Source organism: Narcine bancroftii, chromosome 2 (assembly GCF_036971445.1).
Source record: "Narcine bancroftii isolate sNarBan1 chromosome 2, sNarBan1.hap1, whole genome shotgun sequence".
NCBI classification, from domain to species: Eukaryota; Metazoa; Chordata; class Chondrichthyes; order Torpediniformes; family Narcinidae; genus Narcine; species Narcine bancroftii.
Window position 1 is genome coordinate 56,222,645 of NC_091470.1, and position 21,497 is coordinate 56,244,141.

At 37.0% G+C, this 21,497-nt stretch overlaps 1 protein-coding gene across 7 annotated transcripts in view; it reads left to right on the top strand.

Moving 5' to 3' along the window:
- The window catches only part of akap6 (A kinase (PRKA) anchor protein 6), a 427,053-nt gene that overhangs the window by 264,811 nt on the left and 140,745 nt on the right, over window positions 1-21,497 (top strand). The gene's annotated exons all lie outside the window — the stretch shown is intronic.

Below are 21,497 nucleotides of genomic sequence, written 5' to 3' on the forward strand. Positions count from 1 at the left end.
GTGGAGAGGGATGCGCCCATGTTGACCACGTTGCCCGGTTAATGTGCGGTTGGGGCCTGGTGGACGCACGTGGCGTCGGTGCGTTTGGGTGACCTGATCGGCAGTGAAGCGGGAAGTGACAGCATCTGAGCGGGCGGAAATGAAGTCTTTGGTGTGGGCAGAAGTGGCGGGGTGAGTAATGGCGTTGCCTGGTCCTCATACAAGGCAACATTTGGGAAGGCTCCCAGCTGGTCATGGAGGGAAGCAGTGCTCCCGACGGGCTTGGAAAGGCACATCTTAGCTAGTGGCCTTTCTTCCCTCATTGGGAGCAATGTAAGTTCCTCACTGGGCAGCCTTTGTGGGATCGTCTGTCTGACCCACACCGGGACCTGCAGTACTTACAGGGGCGAGCTGCTTTGGCGGCTGTGATAGTCTCCTCCATGTAGATGTAGGGTCCTTCGGCGATGGCAGATGTTTACATCTGCCAGGCTGGGGGTTGGGAGAGTTGAACATTGTAGACCTCTGCATGATGAGCTTCAGCCTCCAGGGAACGGACTAACTTCATTGTCCTGGTAAGTGAGGCATTGTTTTCCTCCAGCAGGTTCTGTCGGGCATTCCTTGAGCACAGCCCTCGCACACAGACATCCCGGATCAATCGCTCCACTTCCCATTTGGTCACCCCAGTCTCAGCCAGGCATGGGCGGGCTAGCTTATGGAAGGTCCCCAGGTAGGCATCTGCCATCTCACCTGGCTGCTGGGACTTGATGCTGAGCAGGTACCGGGCGTAGACCACGTTTGTTGGGGGCTTGTACTTGCTCTCCAAGATGGTCATTGCAGATTCATAGTCTGTGCAGTCCTTGGTGATCTAGAAAGCTTGTGCGGCCAGCTTGGTGTGGAGCACTATGAGTCGTTTCTGGTTTGTGTTGATCACCTCAGCCTATGTTAGGATGATTGCCTTAATCGCATGCTTCCAGATCTCAAAGTGTGCCTAGGCATCCGGATGTTCGGGGTTGATCTCCAGGCTCTTGATCGTCAAAAACTTCTCCATGGTCTCTCTTTCAAATTTTACTGGAATAAATTGTGGTGCACTGAAGTAGCAGCAAGCAAACACAAAACGCAAAAGACTGTACAACAGGCTTTATTTCAGTAAAAGTCTGAACACCAGTTCAAGTCTTCGTGGCTCCCTGTGTGACTGGCTCAGGAGGGGCCAGGTCAAGTTTATATTCAGGTCAGCTGATTGACAGCTGGCCTGGTGGAGTCACCCCCTTAGGTGGTCTTCCTGCAGGTACAGAGATCACCCCCTTCAGTAGGCTGGTGGTCATATCTCCATGGACATTTAATTTTAACTATCATTCCAGAAGTGGGTGGGGATGGAATGGTGTGTTCTGCAAGAGCCTGATACTATCTGGAGAGAAAGATATGTGAGAGTGAATTACTCAAGATGATATTTCTTTCCATTATGTTGGATAGAGACCTATAACTAATTACTTTATCATTCTCTCAACAATCTTATTGATTTATAGAATGCGTCAATAAATTACTTTAACTTATGAAAAAATATAATTTTGTCACGCATTTGGAACTTGGTAGATTTTGAGATCTCACGCTCAAAATCTGACAGCCCTTTTTAAATAGTCTTCAAATTAAGTTTCAGAATGTGTTTGCTTTTACAGTAGCTTCAGCAAAAGAGGTTTGATCCTTACTGCACAAGAGTAAGCCAAACACCCATTGGTTATTGCATCAAATGCTGTGAGTGAAGCCTTAAGGGTTAAGAGTCAATTATGTTTTTAATGGAAGTTACAAAACCTTGTGTCTTCTCCCTCAAGCAAACAGACAATATGGGCATTAAGCCAACTTCATCCTTAAAGAGAAAAATGATCTGATCTGATTGCCACAAAATGCTTCCTTTAAACCAGCTCTGCATTACCCAGATGGAACATGCCCAGTAGGTTGAAGAAGATTTAAAGAAAACACATGTGTTAGCCCTCCTTAGGGGACCTTTTGGGAATGACATGATGGCTCCATACATCTTTGTTTCCCTGCTTCATCCAATCTAAAAATTCTAATGTGTGCCCTCTAGTTACATTTTCCTTCTAACACAGCCATACTATTGTTTAGAAGATGCTGCAGTGTGATGATGAGTGAGGTGGAAGCAATAAATGCTCTTGTGAAGGGATTCTCTTGTTGCAGCATTACTCATGCATTTGTCAGGAACCAAATAAAGAAGCCATAAGTATTCAGTTCTGGGGGATAACGTGGGGCAAACATGAGCTCCCTAGGTGCACCTCAACAGTTATCTTTATTTAGCTATCTTATTGACAAAACCGCATTCCTAAAACTTTCAAAACAAACCTCACTTGCTCGTGCTGCGTGGCCCAGTATAATCTGAAGAGTAAGAAGGATATTTTATTGTCAACTGAAGGAACAACCTGACTCTTGTACTTTGCAAAGATAGCAACCGACTCTGGAAAAGGGGGAAGCTTTTCTTTGAGATGGTGTAATGGAAGATTCTAACCTGTTTTTTAAAATTTGCTGCTCTTGGTTTTGCAAGGCTGAGAACCTGCTTGTGTTTTAGAATCAGCAGACATAAGTTAAATTCCACCGAGGGGCCAGAGATGCTGTTATCTGAAGAAAGGACATCTGTGTACCAAGAACATTTAATCTTCCTGCTTGTTTTGATCACAGACTGTCAGAGGCCTAGCCTTGATGCAAAATAAACCATTGTATTCAAAGTGATAAGCTGAAAATTATGTTACTAGTTAGAAACCTAATACGCTAGCTTGCTCGCTTATCTTTCTTGCTGTGCTGGGAATAGGTGCTTGGGTAAGCAGTTTTTGGGTAATGTAAGCCATGGTCCCGCTGCTGAAGAGAGAGAGACTCTCCGAGAGGTGGCAACATCTCTCAGAAGAAGAAGAACTTCTGGAGTCCAGCCAACGTCCCGGTCAGGGGAGGTGGAGAAGCTGCTACCAGCACCCTGACAACCTACTACAAGTGTGCAGTCGTTGCCTCACTTCGGCAGTTGGGACCAGTCCAAGCATTGATAAGTTTAGTTGGGAAGGGCTTGCATATTGTAGTGTGAAATCAGCTTTTGAATTTGTAATAAAGCCTTGTATAAACTGAACTGCTCTCGGTGTGTGTGTCTATTTTCTTTTGGTAGCTCAAACACTGTGACCAATCTAAAACGAACAAAATGAGAGGTATGTTTACCCAAGACAGATGGTCATGACAGCCATTCAGCAAAGCAATGAAGAAATATCAATATAAATTTATCCTAAAGCAACCAACATCCAGTCCTCACTAATTGAAATAGAATCTGCACCATCAGCACAAGCTCACCAAGTCGAGGAAATGGAATGGCACGCATTGGCTAAAAAAGACAACATAAAAGAAGCCTGGAAAACAGGAAGCAGGTGAAACAATATTCAAAAACTTAATCTCCCTGAGAAAGCGGAAGGCCTCGATGCAACTGGAATTTTGGAACAAATTATATCAGAAATTTTTGGCCTTGAAAACTTTTCTACTCCTATCATCTGAGAGAGCTCACCACTTGGGAAAATCCCCAACTAGCAGTGACGGCTAAGACCTATGATTGTGAAGTTCCTCAACTTTAAGAATAAGGAGATGATTATGCACCTGGCTAGGCAAAAAGGAGAGATTCTCCACGAAAATTACAGGATTTACATATTTCCCAACTACAATCTGAGCTTGCAACGCCTCAAGGACACCTTCAAGGAGGTTAAGAAGAGCTTTCAGGAGAGGGGCCTTGACTATTCCCTGCATCACCCAGCTAAAGTTCGGATTACGCCCAAGGAGGTCACCAAGTGGTTTGTTACTCCTGCTGCAGTGGTGACGTTTTTGAAAATTATTGACTACGATGATTGATAGTCTTCTTGCCACGTGGACTGTGATGCTTATGCATTCCAAACCACAAGTGACTTTTCCTTAAGTCATCATCAGATGGACTGCTGTGATTCTGATATGAGGACATGAGTAAGTTTCACGATATGGATACATTCCCACTTGGCTATTATGGAAAATACTTCTCTTTAACTATAGACTCAACATTTTGCTTCACACTATTACCTTAAGATATTTTTGATTTGTGATGTTCCTTTCACTAAACATTTGCTTATGCTATAATCTAAGTTCTATTCATGTTGCTTTACCATGTTTTATGGACATGCTCCTTGGTCTTGATTGTACTCATTTAGAGCTTGTAGAACCTAAAATTCTAAATTAATGTGGTTTAATGTTTATTACATTTTTCTATAACTGTTGAGAACCCTTGTATTTTTAGAAAGAGTAACGGACATTAATGGGAGGATCTCATACGGGTATATGGCATGGTTCGGTTTCTTAATGACTCTCACTCTCATAATTCTTGCTCTATCTTTATGCTCTGAGGTATCTATTATTTTTTAAATTTTCTTTAAGTTATGACTAGTCAACTTAAAGTAATCTCTTTGAATGTAAGGGGGATTAATTCTCCAATTATGAGGAAAGAAAATCTTACATATTTAAAGAGATATTCATTTAAGAGACTCATCTCTCTGATACAGAACATATAAAGTTAAAAAGTGATTGGGTTGGACATGTTTACTATTCTTCGTTTACCACAAAATTAAGGGGAGTAGCTCAACTTGTTAATAAAAGTGTGAGGTTTAAACTAATACCAAATGAAAAAGACAAGGACAGCAGAGTTCTTTTAGTGAATTGTAAACTGAATATGAACCAGGTCACGCTGATTAATGTATATAGCCCCAATCACAAGATACCACTTTCTTTAATGATCTATGTCATATCAAATTTGGGGCTCATCCATGATTTAACCAAAATTGATCAATTATTTTCATTTGTTTGGTTACACTTCTTTATTGAAAGCCAATTAAAAGGCTTGTGTGTGTGTGGAATCAGCAGCAATAGATATAAATACGTTTTTCACATTCCCGACCTCTGCAGAATTGCCGAAGGTGACAAGGAGTGATTCCGTGACTATAGCCCAAGAGTTGAAACTTACAGGGGTAAAATCATCAATTAAAAAATTGATGTACAAAGAATTATAGCTGAACACTATGTAAAAGAGAAGTTTGCGGAGGAGGAGTTTAAACACTTTCTATAATGGTTCAATATCTAACACAGTGGTTCTCAACCTTCTTCACACTCACATACCACTTTAAGTAATCCCTCTGCAAAAAGTGCTCTGTGATTTTTAAGGGATTGCTTAAGGTAGTATGTGAATGGGAAGGTAAGGTTGAAAATCACTGCTTTAGTTACTGGAATATTTTGCTTGAGAAAAATTGTCATTGGCCCATTTCCTTTGGAGTTATGAAACCGTGCACATAATAACTCAATTAGGTATGATTAAAACAGTGGTTTTCTAACTTTTTCTTTCTGTCCTCATACCACCCTAAGTAATATCTTACTAACCACAGAGCACCTATGGCATAGGGAATACTTAAAGTGATATGTGAGTGGAAAGAAAAAAGTTGAGAACCACTGATCTAACATGTATGATATGTTGTTGGGAATAAGAGAGGCTCTCTCAGAACAGGACCTACAGCTTTTAATTCCTGAAGAAACTTGGTATGCAATTTTCATATTGGTTATACCTCTTCTTTATGTGCCTGCCACTCTCTCCTACATTTTAAAGTATTCCATAGGGCTCACATGTCCAAGGTTAAACTATCTAATTTTTATGTGGATGTATCTCCTCATGGTGATAAATCCAATAATGGAGATGCTTCATTAATTCATATGTTTTGGACATGCCAGAGTCTTGAGAAATATTGGATCAAAGTATTTCAAACTTCCTCTACACTTTTTGCAGTTAATTTTATACCAAATTCCTTAACTGCTTCATTTGGAGATACACAAATCAGTGGTCAGGAAGAACCACTTTAGCTGTCTCTTTGAAAAGAGGACAGTTCACCATGTCCATTTTTACATGGCCACTCCATATAAACCTTGCTGAGCTTTGGGAAATCATTGTGGAAGAAAATACAAGTTCTGAAACCTCCATGCAAGAGAAAGAAATCATTCATATGAAGAAACAATTCTCTGAAAACAATTCTACAAGAATTTTGTGAGTTTGAGAACTTTTAAACAGCAATAAAGACTTCGAATTTCAACACAAAAGCTTTCTGAGACTAAACTTTAAAATCATCTCTTCAGAATTATGCCTAAACTGTAGTGGTTGGGTTTTCATATGTATGTATACATACACACACACACACACACACACACACACACACACACACACACACACACACACACACACACACACACACACAACACTGGGATTAAGTTTAGAGTTAAGTAAGAAGTGTTATGTTATTAATAAAAATTATTGTTTTGAAGATACCATTCTCTTGGTGAATTGATATGAGGTCATATCAAGCACTGACTAATAAAATTTTGCCTAGCTCTCTGGAATTAGCTACAATAATATTATTGCCAAAACCTGACAAGGACCATCAAAAATGTGCTTCTTATTGGCCCCTTAGCCTTTTGAATTCAGATTACAAAATTTTATCAAAATTCATTGCATTAAGAACATATGACATTATCCCTAAAATTATTAATGCTGACCAGACAGGCTTTGACAAAATTGTTATGGAATGTACAGAGACTTTTTTTCATATAATGGAAGCAGCTCTTGTGCAAAAAGATCTAAAGCTGATACTGTTGATGGATGCATAGAAGGCGTTTGACAGGATTGAACCAAGCTTCCTTTTGCAAACTCATAAAGCAATGAATTTTGGATACATTGAAACATTTTTTTTTGCAGGCCCTAAACTCAAGTCATGTTGGGTGCCATCCCGCTGTCCAGAGGCATCCGCCAAGGTGGCCTAAGTACTCCTCTGCTGTTCTCAATAGCTATTGAACCATTGGCTATTGCTATTTGTTCTAATTCCACCTTTGCTGGTATTAAATTTGACTCAAATGAACACAAACTAGCCCTTTACGCTGACAATCTTTTAGTTTTTCTGTCTGATCCAACAAAATCATTATCCTCCCTTCTACAATGTTTCCAACAATATAGTGGTACTTATGGATATAAATTAAAGCTTTTAAAAAGTGAAGTCATGCCTTTTAATATACAGGACAATAATATCAAGAACCTATTCAAACATTTGCAATGGTGCCCGAATGGATTTAAATATTTAGGCATAGAAATTAGGAGATCCACAGATAAAATTCTTAAAGACAATGATATCAAATGATTGGATTGGGTTAAATTAGATTTACAGAAATGGAGGTAACTGCTATTATCTTTAATCGGTAAAGTGAACTCAATTAAAATGAATATACTGTCCAATTTCTATATTTATTCCAATGTGTCCCAATTAAAATCCCCAAAAGTCTATTTAATGAACTAAATAAATCTTAATGAAAGGTAAAGCCCCTGGAGTAAAACTCTCGACCCTTCAGACCCCTTCTGCCAAGGGAGGATTAAATCTTCCTAATTTTAAATGTTACTACCTTGCAGCTCAATTCCATTCAATATGGTGTTGGTTGAATTCTGAGGACAATGAGACTTCCTACTGAACAACTTCACTTGAAGAATGTTCCCTTACAAGTTCTTCCTTTCTTAACATCTAAGAAAGCGCTTTTAAATATCACTAAGATTCCTATAATTCTAAACACTTGGCAAGAAGCTCACACATTCATTTGTATAAATACCTCATTATTCCAGAAAACTCCTCTGTGGAATAACCCCAATGCCTCTCACCCAATTGCAGACAGAATACTAAAAAATTGGGTAAAAGGTGGCATAAAAACAGTTGAAGATTTATATAGCCAAGATAAATTCACCAATTTTCAACAATTTACTGGAAAATTCAAGCTACCAAATCATAATTTATTTAAACATTTTCAGATTAGACACTATGTCTGTAACAGTTATACAGACTTTCCACGAATTCTAACAGAATCCCCATTTAAAAAGCACTTGCTTTTTGAAGTGCTGTGCACCTCAAAGGGTTTGATATCAACTATTTAAATTATTTTAAACAGTAACTTGCCAATCAATACTAAGAGTGATATGGAAGAAAAAATGGGAATTGGATCTTGAATGTAATTATAATGCTGATTGGTGTAATATTCTTGAAATGCCTCAAATTGTATTAAATTTCAACTAAACATAGACTGCATAAAATAAATCATAATGCCTCTCTCAATTGTTAGATATGTAAAACCTGTGTGGAGATTTACTTCATATGCTTTGGAATTACTTTTATCTGGAAGACGTTTGGAAATATATCATTAGAATAGCCTCAGATACAAAAACCAAAATTTAATTTGACCCTAGGGTCTGGATTTTGGGAGATCGACAAGATCTTAATGTGAACCACAATAAAAAATAATTTATATTATTTGCAGCCACAGCTGGGAAAAAGTGTATGCTACAAAATTGGAAATACAAACTTCTTTCTTCACAGAGGCAATAGTTAAATGAGTTAATATTCTATAGTACACCTAAAAAAAATCTTGTGTAGTGTGAGGTGGAAACCAGCAACAAATGAAAAAATATGGGGAGCTTTTATTTGGACTTATTGCCATCATTACACCTCCTCGGCGATTGAATTAGCATGGATACCTGTCCTCCTGAGCCCCTATAATCTGCTGTAGTAATATATACTTTATTAATGTACATTAGGACCTTAGCTGATCAAATTTTATTTTTGCTGCTTTTCAATTGTGAATGAGGGAGAAATTTTTACCATACAAGGGTTGCAGGTGGTGGTGGTGGGAGGTGTGGGGGAATGGATAGGAGGGAGCATTTTGTTTTATTTGTTTTTCTGCTTTTTTTCTTGTTTATCTGTTTATGGAAAATTTGGCTATTTTGCTTTAATAAAAATATCTTTTTTTTTAAAGTATTCAGCTTCAAAATGCATTTTAAGACCATGTTAAATTTGTTCTAAATCTGGTCACAGGACAGAAAAGAGCAGCAGAGTTGATATAGTGCTTGGATTGAGTTGCATAGCTTTATTGCTGGGGGATAGCACTCACAGGTTTGTAATGTTCATACCTGTACATCAAACAGCTAGCTTTGTTGCCATGACATCTTATTTATTTTTATTTAAAATAGCTCTCCAATGATATTAAGATAAACAGTAATTGTTGCTGAAGGAAATTATATGTTTCAACAAAGAGGCAAGATCTCATTTTCTGCTTGAAGTGCAGGAAGGTATTACATTGGCTTTGGTCTCCCAGAGATTCAATCTAATTTAATTCTTTGCTGTTTCCAAATAAACACTCTTAAAACCTTTTTCATCCTTGGGAATAAGGATGATAGGGGTAATCAATATTTCTAGCATTTTAATTAAAGCCGTTAGTGGAATAAATCCATTTAATTATCTGTTAATGAAATACAAGGTCATTTACCTGACAGGAACTGTGAAGGTAGATTATTAAACAGGGAAAAAATAACAAATAAACTCCATGTCAAGACCATTTAGCTGCTGACTGATGCAATGTTAAAATAAACTAGAGGACTTTAAAATTTGGAGGGATTTTCAAGGTTTCAGTACAATCATAAATACAGAAGACTCATCAATTTATGGATTTATTATGTTTTTTTAAAACTTTAACTGAAGCAAAATGTTAATCTTTAAGCATTTTAGATTACTGTGTATTTATCATAAATGGGACCCAATACATCATCGATATCTCACAGAATATCTTTGTGACCAAATAAGATTTCCTTTCTTTGAAATGTTAACCAAAACATTCATATTTTTATCTCAGCAGAAGTAACTGCTATTAGTATAGAAATTTGTAATTTTTTGATGAATAAAATCATTATATTCAGTATTGTGATAGCTTTATAGAGTATGTGACTTGAAGTTGATAAGTTATTTATAAACAAATTTCTGTCCTCTTTGTCCTTGCCTAACTTCATTACTCATTCTTCTCTGTCAATGTGGATCATCTGTTTATCCAGATTTCTGCACTAATCTTTCACAAGAGATCTTTGTCTTTTATTACCAGATATTAACATCAATTTCCTTCTATTAATATCCCTATTAATGTACTGGAACATTTTAAATCAATTTCCCTCCCTTTGTTATAATACACCTTTCCCATAGATGTTAATTTATTTTGCGACTAGTTAAGTCTATTGTGGAAGGGAGAAGTTTGTCACTAACATTGGTGGATTTCCAGAATGTGCAAGCATTAATGTGTAAAACGATATAGTTTTGTTAAAAGGTGCAGTGTCATTCATTGCTGAGAGCACTTCATCAATGGTTCCAATTTTTCATTTTTTAAAAAGTAGTTTATCTATAAAGTTTTAAACATTTTCAAAACACCAAAGTGCTTGAATTTTATATGAACGTTGTTCAGCATCAATGCAATGTATCGTGCAGTCACATCATGAATTAATAAAGAGTGACACTGATTCAGAACAGCATTATGGATTCCTCCTAAATGTTCAAAAAACAGAATTCACTGTCAGTAGCCATAACAAATCTTGTTGCAAACTTCAGATGCAATTTGGGAAATAGAATTTATTTTTATTCTCAGTACCATCTCAGTTTAAAATTTTTAGCTGTGACATTATTATCAGCTTTTTAATGTGTCGTCTAATGCATTGCTAATTAAGGTTTGCATGTTCATTAAAGCTTAGGCCAGTGTTAATTACATATATTAATGGAATCTTGTGTAACACCTGCCTAAAGCAATGGCCTTTAATCTTCCATATATCTCAATTGAGGCTGTTGTTATGAGTTTTCCATAATTTGAATTCAATGTACAACCATATTGTTTCTCAATCATCTTTTGCATATTTTTCTAATGCATATATTAAATTCAGATTGTAATTTTTAAATTCTTGAAGAGTTTATTAATGCTTGGCACTGGAGGCATTGATTTTTTTTATCTTTCTCTGAAAAATATATATTACACTGACCATCTGTTTCTGATATAATCCTTTCCTGTTAGCTAAACTCCTGGGGAGTTTTTGTTCAAATTATTTTTTCTGTTAGCTTCAAAATATTCTTGAAGATTTATTATTTATTGTTTCAAACTGCACAAAGGCTGAAAACAGTTAGAAATTTATTACAGTTTTATTCGAAACACTTGAGTAGGAAAATACTCTTGAACAGCATCTGTCTGTTTCAATGCCCAGGAAAGAAATTGCAAGTGTGCCTTTATAAACCATGAGATATTTAGTTTCATTGACTTAATTTAAAAGCTTATTTTTGAAATTGTAATTTCTTATTCTGTATTCTCTTTGCATTTATTTTGCAAGGTGGATGCACCTCTATCTTGTGGCATAAACTTTTAAAATCCATTTCTTTAATATCAAGCAGAATATTTGTAATTATTGACATATCTTATGAGAGTATACTTAACTATACAATTGACTGACATCACTGTAATCTTCAATGATGTATGAATGATTGATGTTTACATATGCTAGCACTAGAGTACATGTAGAGCTTACAGCAATCAGAAAATTCACTGTGAGCATACAGAACAGGGTATGAATAGTAAATGATAATGGTTCGTACTGTCAGTAGTTTACATACCTTTTCTGATTGACAGAATACCCAATAGAGAATCCACAAGGGACTTTCAGTTCAGGAACTTTCTTGCAGATAGTAAATTGGTGTTGGCGTACACACAAAATAAATGACATGATTCAGCAAATTTCAAATCTGAACCTAAAACTCTGGAGACAGACGTAAATATTCATCAAACTGTTGAACTTAAGATTGATTTTATTCTGCATCAATGCACTGTGTTAGTTTTATGCCAACCCCAGAAAGCAGGGATCTCAGTGTAGTGGATGTGACCCATATGTGATGTGCGTTTTTCTTTCTTTTTCTGTATGCAATTCACTTTGAAGCAGGAACTTTGATGCCTACAGAATCACTTGTATATTTCTTAGCAGTTCATTGGGACATCATTCACTTTGGATAGCCATTCTTTTGGACTGAATTTTTCAAACTCGTTAGTTGAGCATGGATTTACATCTTGGATACATGTTCTGTATATCAGAGCACTCAGTAACTTTTAAATGGAATGGAAAAGTAAGGAAGTTGAAAAGTATCACTTGTTCATTGTGTTGAAAATGGAGTAAGTAGTGATGTTGAGGAATAAATATATTTTACTTTGCATTTACTCAATAGCAGACATTGATTTCAGTCTCATATCTGCCCTGTTCAACTCACATTATTTGGTGGCTATGTATCCCAATTTGCCTTGAGTTTCTAGTGTTAGGAGAATATGCTTCTTTTATCATGGCTTCTGGTGTCCACCCCTTTCACCAATCTGGCCACATGTGCATACCTTGTGCAGATCTTAATGCCAATTCATATGGATTGCAGTTTGGAACCCATAATTGCCTCAATAAACCTCAGTAATTCTGCCATAATTCCGTGCATTAGGCTTGCATGAGACAAAGCGACCTCCTCCTGTCTCTCTTCCTAATGAATTGATTGAAAGGATCATTGGGTGCTAAAAGTTCTTCGATTGATTGGAAGGGAAGTTGCATATATAGATTTATTGAAGTTCAGTTTTCAAATAATGGATTCTGAGAAGTCTGAGTAATGGACTTGCACTTGAACTTCAAACTATTTCTGACCAATATGGGAGAGAAGGAGGGAGGGGTGGCTTTGGTGCCTGTTCTTTTTGTTGGGGAATATGATAAAGAGGAACTGCTGCAAGAAGAAGGGATGCAGAGAAGGACGAGGGGGAGAAGGGTTCTCCACTGTGGTCCAATTCACAACAAGTGTTAGGAGAATAATTTCATCGATCCACTTGACAGAGGAAGAGTGCCCATGAGGATTCCACTCCTGCTCAGAGGGGTATTACACTTGATAACTACCAGGCAAGTGGTAGTGAATAGACTAGAAGATATACAGCACAGAAATAATCCCTTTGCTCCTTCATGACAATGCTGACAAAGGTCATTTTCACCATGAATTTTCATGTGCAAGGTTCATTGCAAGTTGGTGTTTGATACAGCAGCAATATTTTGCTATATGCATCACATGATTGCATTAGAGTGGTAACAGTGTCTTTCTGCTAAGACCAAGAACATTTTTAGCTAGAGAGCAACCGATGGCATTCAAGCAAAGAATCTGAAAGTTGTTAGTCTCCTCAGTGGTCTAAGGAGTCCTCAATCGCACATGCAATTTTATGAAGGCACTGTGCTAAATTCTTGAGAAGTACAAGAAGGTGAAGGTAAATCTATTGCTTGTTATACAGCTATTTTACAAACATTCCTAGCAGCTGGAGAGTTTGTGATGCTGGAAATGGATGATGAGGAGGGAGCATGGGAGTAATAAGCTGCTTTTTGGGAGGACAGTCAGGGAGTGACTAAGGATCTTGAGATTTCAATGGAATTACTTGTAATTGCATACAATTCTTCATTCCATTCAATTCCTCAAATTTGTGCCCTTACGCAGCATGACCAAGATGACACAATTGTCTTGTGAAATACATGAGGATGCTCAGTAACAGAGAGAAGATTGGCATTGACAAAGGAGAATGCATTTTCTGATTACTTTTTTTCCTAATATTGGAATGCAGGTTTTGCTGACAAGGACAGCACATAAGAGTAAGTTCTAATTTTGTACGAGAATGCTATAGTATACAACCTTGAAGTATCTGGCTTTTTAGGGAAAAAAATCTCATGAAGGTGGAGATCCATTTGGCTGAAATGCTGATGCGGTGTGGTGAAAATAATAGTGTGGTTATTGTGGTTTAAATGAACTTTAAGGTGACTTTTGACAAGGTCCAACATGGAAAACGGTCCATAAAGTTAGAATTTATGAGATCCAAGGCAAGTGGCAAATTAAATCCAATATTGACTTAGTAATAAGAGACAGAGGGTGATGATAGAATATTGTTTATGTGACTGGAAAACTGTGACCAATGGTAGGCAGTGTCAGAGCAACAGCAGATAGAATTTAATCCTGATAAGGGTGGTGTTTTGGGAGAAGGAATAGAACACACACAGGGCCCTAGGGAATACTAAGGAATGAAGGAGCTTCATGTCCAAATCTGTGTGAGCACAGATATAAAAAGTGATGAAGAAGAAATACAAAGTCAAAATTTATTGTCAGAGTACATATAACCTTGAGATTCTTTTTTCCTCTGGGCCAGGCAGAATTTCTACTCCTCAGTAGTTCAAACAACTGTACTGAAGAAATGAGAAAAATATCAACAAACTCTGCAATACGGAAATTAAAATACATTTTCAGTAATAAATAATGTGCAAAGTAAGAGTCCTTAAATGAGTCTCAGAGCTTGTTGCTAAGGGGTCTGATGGCAAAGGGGTAGCAGCTGTTTGTGAACCTGGTGGTACGAACCTTGTGGCCCCTATACTTCTTTCCTGATGACAGCAGGGATCACAGAGGATGTCCTGGGTGGTGTTGATCCTTGATGATTGCTGCTTTTTTTTGGTACCATGTAGATATTCTTGATGGTGGGAAGAGTTTTGCCTGTGATGTCCTGGACTGTGTCCACCACCTTTTGCAGGAGTTTTCATTCAGTGGTATTTGTGCCAGCATACGAGGTAGTTGCCTTCATTAGCTGGACAAACAGTAAAGGAGCAGGGAAATTATAAATCATTTTTATAAAACATTGGACAAATCACAGCAAGACTATTGTGTGCAGTTCTGTTTGTGGTGCAAGAAGGAAGGATGCAATGGTCCTGAAAAGGATGCAGAACAGAATCACTGGGATGTTGCCTGGGATGAATAGACTGAATTTGTTCTCCTTGGAGCACAGAGGCAAAAAGGGAATCTAAATAAGGGGTCAAAATAATGAAGGCCATAAATTGGGTAGTTTGGGGGGAAAAAAATTCCTGATTGCTGAGGTAACCAAAACAAAAATGTATAATCTTAGGGTAAGGGGAAAAAATTTCAAAGGGATGAGAAAACTTTTTCATCCAGAAGGTGTTTGAAATCACATTGCCTAAGTGGTTGGTGGAGGAAGGGAATTACATTACATTACATTGAAGAAGAATCTTGTCAAACATTTGAATTGCCAAGGCATAAAAGGCTGGAGACCATGTACTGGCAAATGTAATTATTATCGATGGGCATTTGATGGTTGGCATGGACATAGGAGGCTGAAGGGCCTTTCTCTCGATGATACTACTACCCATGTGATGAGAATACTTGTATATCCCACGTAAGTGATGACTCAAAGATTAGAGGTATAATGGACAGTGAGGAAAACTTTCAAAACTTACAGAGGGATCTGCACCAGCTGGAAAAATGGGTTGCAAAATGGCAGATGTAAGTTAATGCAGACAAGTGTGAGGTGTGGCATTTTTGAAGGTCAAACAAAGGTAGGACCTACATGGTAAATGGTAGGGCACTGAGGAGTGCTGTAGAGCAGAGGGATCTGGGAATACAGATAAATAGTTTCCTGGAAGTGTTTTCACAGGTAGATAGGATTGGCACATTGGCCTTCAAAAATCAAAGTATTGAGCATAGGAGTTGGTATATTATGGTGAAAATCGTATAAGACATTGGTGAGGTCACATTTGGAATATGGTGTGCAGTTTTGGTCACCTAACTACAGGAAAGATATCAATAAAATTTAAAGAGTACAGAGAAGATTTCCTAGGATATTGCCCGGACATCAAGTACTGAGTTACAGGAAAAGATTTAACAGGTTAGGACTTTATTCCCTTGAGCATAAAATGAGGGGAGATTTGATAGAGGTATACAAAATTATGAGGGATATTGATAGATTAAATGCAAGTAGGCTTTTTCCACTGAGGTTAGCTGAGATACAAATTGGAGGACGTGGGCTAAGGCTGAAATGGGAAAAGTTTGAGGGGAACATTAGGTAGAATTTCTTCACACAGAGAGTAATGGGAGTGTGGCACAACTGCCAGGTGAAGTGGTGAATGTGGGCTCAATTTTAATATTTAACAAAAATTTGGACAGATACATGGATGGAAAGGATATGGAGGAATATGGACTGAGTGCAAGTCAGTGGGAATAGGAAGAATAACAATTTAGCACCTACTAGAAGGGGTGAAGAACCCATTACTGTGCTATATTGTTCTATGATTTTCTATGGTCCTAAGTAGGAAGATCAAGGACTTTAACTCAATAATAAAGGAAGAACATAAATGATGTTCAATTCTAGATGACTTGGAGCAGAATGTGCAGGACATGGCATTCTTCTGTGTCTTTTGTGTCTACCCATCTTTGAAGTTATAACCATGTTAGAGGTTAGTTGCAATAGTGCATCGTGCAGATGACCCAAACTGCAGCAACAGTACATTGGTAGTGACTAAGATAGGGTAAGTGAATTAGGCTATTCAGCCCATTGAGTCTGCTGCAGCATTTGAATCATGGCTGATATTTGTTTTCTCTCAACCCCATTATACTGCCTTCTCCCCATAACCTTTGACACCCTTACTAATCATGAACCTATCAACCTTTACTTTAAATATACCCATTTTTTTGGCCTTCACAGCCATCTGTGGCACCAAATTTCACATATTCACACCTCTGGCTGAGGAAATTGCTCATCTTCTCTGTTCTAAAGGGATGTCTTTTTGTTGTGAGGCTGTGCTCTCTCGTCCTAGACTTCCCCATGACTGGAAACACGCACTGCATGCCCACTCCAAGCCTTTCACTATTTGGTAGGTTTCAATCAGGGGTGTATTGCTGCCTAAGCTCACATAGCACTGCTCCAGCACCTCTGTGAAAAAGAAAGGTAAAATAAACAAGTGGGGAATTTTAACTAGTGGGGATTTAACAGCAGCCGCATATCAAATACAAGCAGGATTGTCATGGCCTCCCCTACCCCCACCCTGAGCACTATTCTGAGAATACAAGAACCTGTTTCTTCCACAGCCGCTACACTCGTCCTCCTTCCTCATTCTGCCATTCGCTCTCATTTATACAACGGCAAATACAACATGGTGGTCACCAAGGCCAGGTCTCACGAGACCTCCTTGTGGCTGTTTATTTTGATGTATTCCTCCTCCCCCATGCCAGTTATCCTCATGCCCCTCTATTACATTTGCTCTGATTCTGATTCTGAATACAGGGGAATTTGTGGAATCGGGTGGGGTCTGGGAGAAGGGGTGGTAGCTAGTGGAAGAAAAAATACCACTAATAACATGAGGATATTTGATTGTTTTTGGTGAGCTCTGGCACTGAAAAAATTAGCACTGCACTCCTGGTTTCAATGGCACTCATCTCCCCACAATTTTCTAAACTCAACCAAGTGCAGGCCCAGATCCATCAAACATTCCTCATATGTTGATCCTCTCATCCCAGAATCATTCTTGTAAGCCTTTTCTGGATGCTCTCCAATGCCAGCACATCCTTCCTTAGATACGGGGCCCAAAACTACTCATAATTCTCCAAATGTGGTCCGACAAAGACCCTTTAAAGCCTCAAGGTTACATCTTTGCTTCTATACTCTAGTCCTATCAAAGTGATTGGCTTCCTTACTACCGACTTAATGTGTGTCAACCTTTAGGGAGTGGAGGGAGTAAATTTTCAGTGCAATGAATAGGATGCTATGAAGCACAACTGATTCAGATAATGATGAGTGTATGAAGTAATGGTATAGTAACACAATTGAGCAAGTGGAGAGAACTTCATTGAGTATTTTCAGCATTTTATCCCACTAGCTGAAAAATATTTAATTCCTAACTGGCATAAAATTATGAGATCTGATTTTCAAGTGTAACCAGAAAGGAAAAGTTTAAAGTCAAAACCTGGGCTGTAACAATATAAAATTTTACATTTAAGTCTTTAATTTGAGAGATTCATGTCATTCAAATTTTCCTGCCCCAATTACTTTTTTTTGAATATTTTATTTAAATTTCCATACATGCATTAATATCTCGAAGCAGAAAATATCCCTCATACATCTCAAATCAGTAATACATTGCCCCCCATCCCTCCCACTTCTTCTCCCAAATAATAATAGTCCCAAAGAATGTAAAAAAAAGAAAAAAAAGAAAAAGGTACAAGAGAAAGAAGAGGAAAGAAACCCAACTAGTTACTAAAGTTTCAATGCATTCAATCAAATTTTGCCTTTACAAAATTAAACATATACTAATTCCAAGGAGTTGATAAGGTTCTTTGAGGTTTAGTGGATAATTTTTATAATGTAATACCTACAATATGTAAATATGGGCACCAAATTTTAAAGAAAATATCATGTTTATTTCTTAAATTATATGCAACTTTCTCAAGAGGTATACAACTATGTATTTCCATATGCCATCTATCCATTCCCAAATGCAAATCTGATTTCCATGTCATTGCTATACATTTTCTTGCAACTACTCATGCAATTCTCACAAATTCCTTTTGAAACATATTAAGTTTAAGTTTTGGCCTTGTTTCAGATATATTACTTAATAAGGAAAGCATTGGATCTTGAAGAAATTTAACTTTAGTGGCCCATTCTAAAAATACTCCTAATTCCATCCAAAACGGTCTCAATTTTGGACATGACCAAGTGGACTGTAAATTAAAAAAAAGGTACCTATCTCTTGATTACTCCTAAAACATTTATCTGATAAATCTGATTTCAGTCAATTTAATTTCTGTGGGATAAGATATAATTGATATAAAAATTATATTGAACCAATCTATATTTAAAGTTTATTGTAATTTTCATACTATTATGATATAGTTCCAACCAATTTTTCTCCCCAATACTAATATTTAAATCAGTTTCCCATCTCTGTCTAGATCTATGGGTTGCTTGTTTTTGTATACCCATTTTGCAATAGTATTTACATAGCTGAAATAACCTTAATAGATTTATTACAAATCAAACTTTCTATTTCATTCCTTTCAGGCAATAACATCATTAGTCCCAATTTATCCCACAAATGTGCTTTTATTTTATAATAAAAAATATTGTCTTATTTTGTATCCCATATTTATTTTTCAATTGATCAAATAACATTAAACTTCAAAACCATCCACTATTCTCCTAATTCCTTTGTAGACCAAGTATTAAAAAGTCGGTTGCTCATTGTAAAGGGAATAAGCCTATTTTGAGCCAGTGGTATTTTAGGTATCTTATAATTCCTCATTGCCATTTCAACATTTACCTTGTTCCATTTATTAATGTTTCAACAATGGAGCATCCCTATCTCCAATTATTAATCTCTTATTCCATTTATACACAAAATCTTCAGGCATTATCTCCCCCATTTTATCCATCTCCATCTTAATCTACGTTGTTTTCTCTCCCTCTTCAAAGAAGGAAGAGAGAAATCTCATTTGTGCTGCTTTATAATAATTTTTTAAAATTTGAAGTTGTAAACCACCAATTCAAATTTCCAAGTTAATTTTTCTAATGAGATTCTCGACATTTTGCCCTTCCAAAGAAACTTTCTTACATATTTATTCAATTCCTGAAAAAAATCACTGTGCAATAAATTTAGGCAATGGTTGTAACCTAGGAAAAATATTCATTTTTATACAATTAACTCTTCCCAATAAAGTTATAGGTAGTTCCATTCATTTTTTAAATCTTCATCAATTTTCTTAAGGGGTTATAATTCAATTTAAATATGTTTTTTAAAATTATTATCTATTCATATCCCTAAGTATTTTATTCCATTCACTAGCCATTTAAATTGGGTGTCTCTTTTACACTGTGTATAATCACCCATAGTAAGAGGCAGAGATTATGTCTGCCCCAATTACTTGATCAGATAATCAATTAATATATTTGAATCTCGGCAAAAATAAAGTTTAAGTTCTTTTCTGTATGGTTAAAAATACAAACATTAGCTTTGTACTTGGTGAAAGTAAATAATTTTCCTTTCTTGAAATATGATATTGAAACATATGCTGTGAAAGCTTACATTGAGAAGGGTGCAAGTGGGGAATCATATCTACCCAATAGCGCACAATGAATAAAGATAATATTTGAAATCAAGAAACTTGGAAACAGTGAAGAGGAGAGTTATAGACTGAAAGCTGACATAACTAGGTTAGCAAAAGGGGGTAGGCAAATAATAGTGAAATTTAATTCAGAAAAGTATGAATTGAAACATTTTGGAAGAGAGAATTTAGAAAGACAATATTGACTAAATGGCACAGTTGCACAGGAACAGAAGGATGAGTCTGATAGTGGCAGAACATCTTGGGATAGGCAGTTAAGAAAGCACATGGGATCCTGGGAATTATTCATGGAGATGTAAAGTGCAAAAAAAGGAAGGGAGGTTTCTTATGAAACTATGTAAAATAATGGTTAGGCCATGGCTGGAGATTTGTTTCCACTTCTGGTCACTACAATTTGGGAAGGTTCTAAGGGTCATAGAAAGGATTCAGAAGAGGTTTATTGGAAAGTTTCATGAATGAGAGAGTTCATTAAAAGGTTAGATTGTAATATCTGGGGTTGTTCTCTATGGAACAAAAGAGTTTGAGAGCAAGTCTGCGAGCTCTGCAGTCATCAGTGGTTAGGATCTAGATGTCCCTGTGCAGATGGGAGGTAAAAACAGTCAACCGTTGTTTTTAATAGAAATTGGATAGCAAATGAGAAAAGATCATTTTCACACTCACAGAGAAAAATGGAATGTGGATGAGGGGTGGAGCAAGGGAAGTATATACACACATATTACACTGCATACAGTATATACTGTGTATCTGTATATATGTGTGAGTGTACTGTGTATTATGTGTGTATGCACGTGTGCTCTGTTATAGAGAAATGATGTTTCGTCTTGTTGTATATTTACAATCAGATAATAATGAACTTGAAAAACTGAAAGTACTCATTGGCTGAATGGTGACTTCCTGTGCTGAAATGATTTTCATGAATTTTTCATTCAACTGTGCCGGCTATCTGGAAGGAACTCTGCCCCTTCACTGTTTCAGTCGGAAGAATGTTCAGCAATTGAGAGCAAATCCAAAAAAAAAACACATCAGGACACAAAATATCACAAATGTGAGAAATAAGTTGAAAGCTGGCCAAAATGTGTGAGAAAGTTTGAGCAGCAGCATTTTCACATTTTAGGTAAACCAGAGATAAGTTTTTACAAGGGTTTAGCCTTAATTATTTTAACTGAGGTTTGTTTAGCCTTCGCACTGAAAAACAGTTGTAACTATGTCATGGGATAAAAGTCCTGAATTACCCTAGGATATGGCTAAATTAATTGCATAGTGAACAGAGGTTATGAAATGCAGTTTGAATTGAAAATGCTAATGAATGCTCCGGGGAAAAGGTTTCTGGTCTGAAGCCAGATTTTAAAAATACAGATTGAAACAGAATAGAAAACATTGCAGGTAAAATATTAATAATGGAGGAAGTGCTTGGGATTACCTGAATAAAATCTGTCATGGGCTACAAGGTGATTGTTGTAACTTGCTTCTGCCTATAATTTGCAACAATCAGAGCTGTGCTGATGGAATTAAGTAATCTAAACCCTTGAAACTCTGGTGACTTAGTTGAATGAATAGTATTGTAATACCAGCCTACTGAACATTGTAAAATCACTCCCACACTTTGCCATGACTTGACCTGAGAGACAAGAAATTGTTAGCAACTTT